A 6,000-nucleotide genomic window follows, 5' to 3' on the forward strand; every position below is an offset into this window, starting at 1 on the left:
TGATTCTGGTGTCGAGCTCCAACCCCACTGGCAACATGCTTTATCATTGATTGAAAGAAGGTCCCTACTCGCTGACTTCAACCAACCAAATTACTCAGAGCAGCACACTGTGGCTCCATTTTTAATTTGAATTTCTCTTTTCTGACTACTTATTAAAGTCCAATCTCTCTGCTATCTTGAAGTCTGATCTCAGGAGACTATTTTATACTTTTTATTTTTCAACATACTCTTTGACTGGGTGATTCATTGATATGCACTGTTGCTGCTAACTGATTTTAATTGGGAATGACATGAATTGTAGAGATATTCTGAGTTGATCCAGAGGATCTGTATCAAGACTTATATGGATGTATTTTAAAGAATTGGCTAAAATAAAGTGAATACATTTTATTTACTGAACTCTAATGTGCCTGGTCCATCTCAGCCTCGGTGGTGCGGCACTGCTCTTCTTTACAGTTGGCCACTAGAGTGAACAGCATTCTGCAAAATCTTGAAGCGGGGTCGTGACCAAATCCACTTGACTGGGACATCCCTAATTAATATTAATCTTTGTAGATGTTTCCTTTCCTTTTAATGGAGGCTAAACTTAAATCTTTTTCTAGGACTAATATTTTAGCAAGTGGGTACTAGACATGTTAGTGGTTGTGGATGGAGCTTCAGGACCTATGAGTTTGGTTTGAAATGCTCCTTTAGATATTATATATTACACTATTCACTAAGATTTGTGCATGTTATTTGCTAGATAAATAATACATGTGCAACCGATTCATTTATACCTGTCTCTTTTTGAAACAATCAGCATGAGAGTTAGCTTTTAATTTACACCTTGAAAGTTAGATATGTCCCTCTTTCAGTGCAGTATATTCACCTCTATATTATATACATGTGTACATCATGCTCGACTTGATGTGCACACGGATTCCTGGAGACACTCCTGTCCTCTTATTGATGAAGGAATATAAATTTTTCCTGCAGTGCCCATCTGCTGTATTAGCCATTCTCTTATGTAATGCGTTCGTTAGCTGCTTCTCTCTTCTTTTTTAACATGTCTCCAGCTCAGAATGCTTCTATTTATTTATTTATTTATTTATTTATTTATTTTTGTCCAGCTTGGTGAACAAACAGTAAGCTGCAGTAAGTTAGTGTCTAGCCGGTAAGGTCGAAGTGTGCTGTAGGCATTTTTCTTTATTGTTCGCCTGCTCCATGCACTGCCAGCACAATTTCACCCTACATCTGAGGCCGACACGGACAATTGGCAGACGTGTACCTGCTCGGATAATCTGCTTCATCACCCAGATGTTGATTTAATTTTTACGAAAAAAGGATATGGGCCAGTCACTGTCATCTAGTCCCAACGTGATGCAGATGATGCGATTTGCATCTAGGAAGCAAGTGAGATCAAACATTTCATACATGAAAATTAAAATTTTGGTGTTGATACGTTTGACCAACCAAATCCTGTGACTCATTAGAAGCTGTGCTATACGTGACACCTGCTTATGCACCAGTAGGTCTTAAACGAAAGGTTTGCATTTCAGTTTTAGTCTTTGACAATGTTCTAAACGCATTCTTTTTCACTGAAAATATTGTCTGCTTCTCTTTATGTCTAATATGAATGTCAACATGCAGCTGTCGATTCTTGTGAACCCTTTAATGGTGGACTTTTTTTAAAGTGGTTTGTAAGGTATGGAAGGTGCAGTTGAGACTCAGTGGATAACCTTTAGATGGTCAACATGCCAGTGGGTGGGATGTCACAAAAAATGTTTGACAGACCATTTCGAATTAAAATCTGATTAGAATTATTGATCAAAGAGAGCAGTCGACACATTTTGAAAAAGCACAGGAGCCGGGTGAAAGCTGAGCGATGATTCTAAGATGTCTCTTAGTGACAGAAGGTGTGGTTTCTGTGTAGAGTTTACAGTCATTCTGCAGTTATTTTCTGCCACTCCCTTCAGCACACAGCATGCTCTCAGCTGCACACGGGACAATCTCATTATTAATCAGATCAGGTCTGTTTGTTTGTGTGTGTGTGTGTGTGTAAAGTGGTTGTTCACACTGCAGAGAGGTTCACCACTTCTTGTCAGACTGTCGCTAAATAAATGAAAACTGTAGCTCCACCTGGCTCCTCCTGCACTCGATAATGTCCACTACCTATCCCTGTGTAAAAGCTGAGCCATAGCCAAAATGCTGAAATAGCTGCACACCTGGGGCCTATTTACTCACCACATAGCTGAAATTGCTAAGATTAGATTTTTCAGTGCTGCAGCTTGGTCAATTTCAAGAGATGTAGTATTTGGGGTTGATCCAGTGCTTTCATTGTTTTTCCATTTTAGATTGTGTATCAGATGCTGAACTGTATGCCCCTTTGTATGCAGTCTAGAAAGTTCTAAATGTACTGGTTGGGCTGACAAGTACATTGTCAGCATGATTTGTGTGCATCTGTGTATAAAATGTGTGTCTCCTTCCTAACTCTGTCTAACACTAGTTGAAAGGAGCTTGGGGATTGTGTGCAGCCACATCACAGCAGCAGATTAAACAGACTACACACTCATTAATCTGCAAGGGACTAATGACACCAGTGGTGTGTCAGCAGTCACACACACACATACACACACGAGATGCATTTAAAAAAGGTTCCTTTTCTCGATGATGTTAAATCACACAGTCATCCAAACCCAAGTACTGATAGCTGGAGGCGTCCCCTCTCCTACCCCAGCAGGCCTCAGTGTCAGTGTTGTCCTGTGCCAGGTCATGCAGGATTTAAAGACAGGCTGGAAATCCCCTGATGAATCAACATTTAACACTTTGTTGTCATGTCACGCTAAAAAAAATATGCTTTTTTTTTCTTTTGTTTTGACATTTGAAGAAAAAGAGCTTAAGAGTCTTGGCTGAGGTTAAAGTTTGGGATTATCTTCTACCCCAACCCTGAAAGCCAGGAAGCTGTGCACATGTCATTGCAGACATTTGACTGGGGGATTCAAAAGTCTTTATATTTTTAAACTGAGCTGGCAAAAATGTGAAGTAGTCTATATATTATTTAGTTGATGATGATAGGTACATTTTACAGCCACTCGATCAGAAAGATTTTCCAACACAAAATAGCTCTGAATTAGAGATTCTTTAAGAGTTCTTTAAGAAGATGTTAAATCATTTACAGACGAAGAGTCATTAATCAAAAGAATCTTTCTAGGAAGATACGGAAATTAAGATTTTGTTATTTCTTATTTGTATGTCTCTAGTTTACAACTAAAAAAATAAAAAATACCAGACATTTGCTGCTTCTTATTCAGGACCTTTTTGAGTTTGGGATGTGGAACATGGAAAATGTCCTGGCGTTTTATGTGCCAAGCTAGAAATTGATTATTTTAAACAATAATGAGCAGAATATTCATTAATAGTGATATGTGAAAACATTGTAAATGGAACAAATTCAGAAAAAGTAACATTTAATAGTGGAACAGATGCATGTTTTATCAAAATAAAATAGATACAAACAGACGAACAGTAACTTTGAAAATGTCTATTCATTCAAGTTTTATTTATTTGTTTAAATCTCACATTTGTTTTCATGTTACATTATGTGTACAGCTGAACTTTGTTGGCTTCCTGTCCTTGTTTAGCTGTTTGTCCACAGGAGTTAAAAATACTTTATTTATTAATTTGTTAATTTAAGCATTTTTAATTTAAAAAAACGTCGATTTTAGGGACAAATGTTTATGTTGTTTTAAATACTACAAAGTACTGTGTATGTACAATATGGCATTTGTTTAGCATCTGATGCTCATGATTTCTGACATGACACATCCAAACAATGTCAAACCCCATGAAAGCCAAGTCAAGGCTACAGTAAATATTTTGTGATTGTGTTTTTAACAGGACATCATAAAATCCATGACCTGTTGTGACCTGCCTACCATCCTCAGCTCAGGAGCATCACATTCACCATCAACTCACTTCTATCATTAGTCGCTATGAATTTGTTCCTTTGTTTCCTTTTCACTCTTTTTGATTGGCTTTCGATTATGTTGCATATTCAATGCTTTGAATATCACTTAAATAAGCTTTATGTTTCATGAAAGCAGTATGTTGTACAGTAAAGTGACACTTAATATGCAGTATAATGCCTATACTAGTGAAGTTTGTTACCTTTGTACAATATTTACATATCTATTTGTTAGAAGTATCTGATGGGCAATATAGATTTTCTTTGAAATATTTGAATTATATGTTCTTTTAGGTCACATTTGTTTGCTTTATTGACTGAAGGGTAATGACAAGACTGTATTTTACAACAAAATGAATGATAATTACACACGTTTTTATATTTAAACAGGACAATGATGTGAGAGCAGCTTTGCAGAATAAGGCCAATGTCTAAATAAAGTCTTACCGCAGTAACTAAAAGACTTCAATTCTTTCAACTGCCATGTTTATTAATAGAAATTAAACCTGTGGTGTTTTTTGAGCGGGTTAGGGTTTTTCCCATTGAACATGTGTCATGTGTATTCTTTGAAAGTATTTTATACCTTTTGAAAGGTTTAACAACAACAACAGCAAAATGAATCTTTTGTGTGTGTGTTTGTTGCTCTGCAGAGCAGTCAGCAGGGTTGCAGAAATTATGATTAAGTGGTGTATTTGTTATAATTTTAATGTTAATTGTAATGTTTCAGACTGCAAATTCCGACATGAATGCTGTAAATATTTTATTGGTGTTGCACATATCTATTTTATTTGGATTTTGCAGATAAATATAATTGTTTTATACATCATTAGCAACAATCAGTTGTATGGGCTCTGTTTTCTTGCAGGCACAAGACAAGCATTGGGGAAAAAAAACACAGTTTATATAGTCTTCTTTAGGCTCAAGTCTGCTTTTTGTGTCTGAGCATGTTTGGCAGCAGCTGTCCTCCGAATGAACTCCATAAGATCTGTCAGGACTTTACTATTTAAAAAAAGCAAATCCTGACACAGTATGTTTTTAGGTCATGTTGAAAGGGTTGTTACCTCTTCAAGTCAATGTAAATGTTTTTATTTCTCTTTCACATACATGAGGCCTGTTCTTTTCCTTTTTTTAAGTTCAATTTTGCACGGAAGCACACTTAACATGAACCAGTCTGTCACCTGTTATTGTCTTAAAATCAATTCTGGACTCAACTGGATTCATTAACACAAAACTTGGAGTGATAATAAAAATGGACTCAGAGCTGCTGATGGACAATGAGCTCATGCTGCAGGTTATTAGAAGGATGCACAACTATAAAAGGTTGTATGCACATCTATAAAAGCTAAACATAAATAATTTGAATTAAAACAATGTGCATGTGGAGGCAGAAATAGTCTCCTTTATTTAAGAAAATTGGGTTTTCTTTGTGCTCACAACTAAGTCCTCGCTACCTATTAACCATTATTGACTGTGATATTCATACATTATTTGGGGTGTTATGTATTTATTGTTGGTTTTAGAGAGGATCTGATTCATTAAAAAAAGTGTGTGTTTTTCTCACGTGTTCCCACTTGTTACTACAAGAGGAAAATAAACACAATTTTTAGGAATATTGCAGCAGGGATCTAATGTACTGTGAATACTAGATTTGGGCTGTGTTTATATAAAGCTGTTTAAGAGCTTTCTCTTTGCGTCTCTCTTGTGCAGGTCAGGACATGACTGAATGATCTATGAACAGGAGATGGATATGACAGCATCCCCTGTCATGCACACACATATAGACATATAGTGTAAGCTGTACATATGTGCACACTGTCTGACATTCAGTTAAAGAAATAGGCTACCACTGCTTTTTAATAGGGACCTGGTGTGTCATATTTTTTGTACAGTAATTTAAAAGTCAGTATAATACAAAATAATTAGATACAAATATAATATTTTACCACTGAATATTTCTAGTGAATACATGTATTATTATATGAATTATATGTAACAAATTTCATTATTTATGCTTATATTTTTAATTAAATGTCATATTATAGTCTATTCAAAATCAA

General features: G+C 35.8%; 1 long non-coding RNA gene across 1 annotated transcript in view; it reads left to right on the forward strand.

Moving 5' to 3' along the window:
• The window catches only part of LOC137128902 (uncharacterized), a 108,553-nt gene extending 103,054 nt beyond the window's left edge, over positions 1-5,499 (forward strand). Inside the window, exon 3 of the long non-coding RNA XR_010914662.1 lies at positions 3,877-5,499. This is a non-coding gene — a long non-coding RNA (uncharacterized lncRNA). The remainder of the gene's footprint in view (positions 1-3,876) is intronic.
• Positions 5,500-6,000: the final 501 nt, after the last annotated feature.

This window comes from Channa argus, chromosome 6 (assembly GCF_033026475.1).
Source record: "Channa argus isolate prfri chromosome 6, Channa argus male v1.0, whole genome shotgun sequence".
NCBI lineage: Eukaryota > Metazoa > Chordata > Actinopteri > Anabantiformes > Channidae > Channa > Channa argus.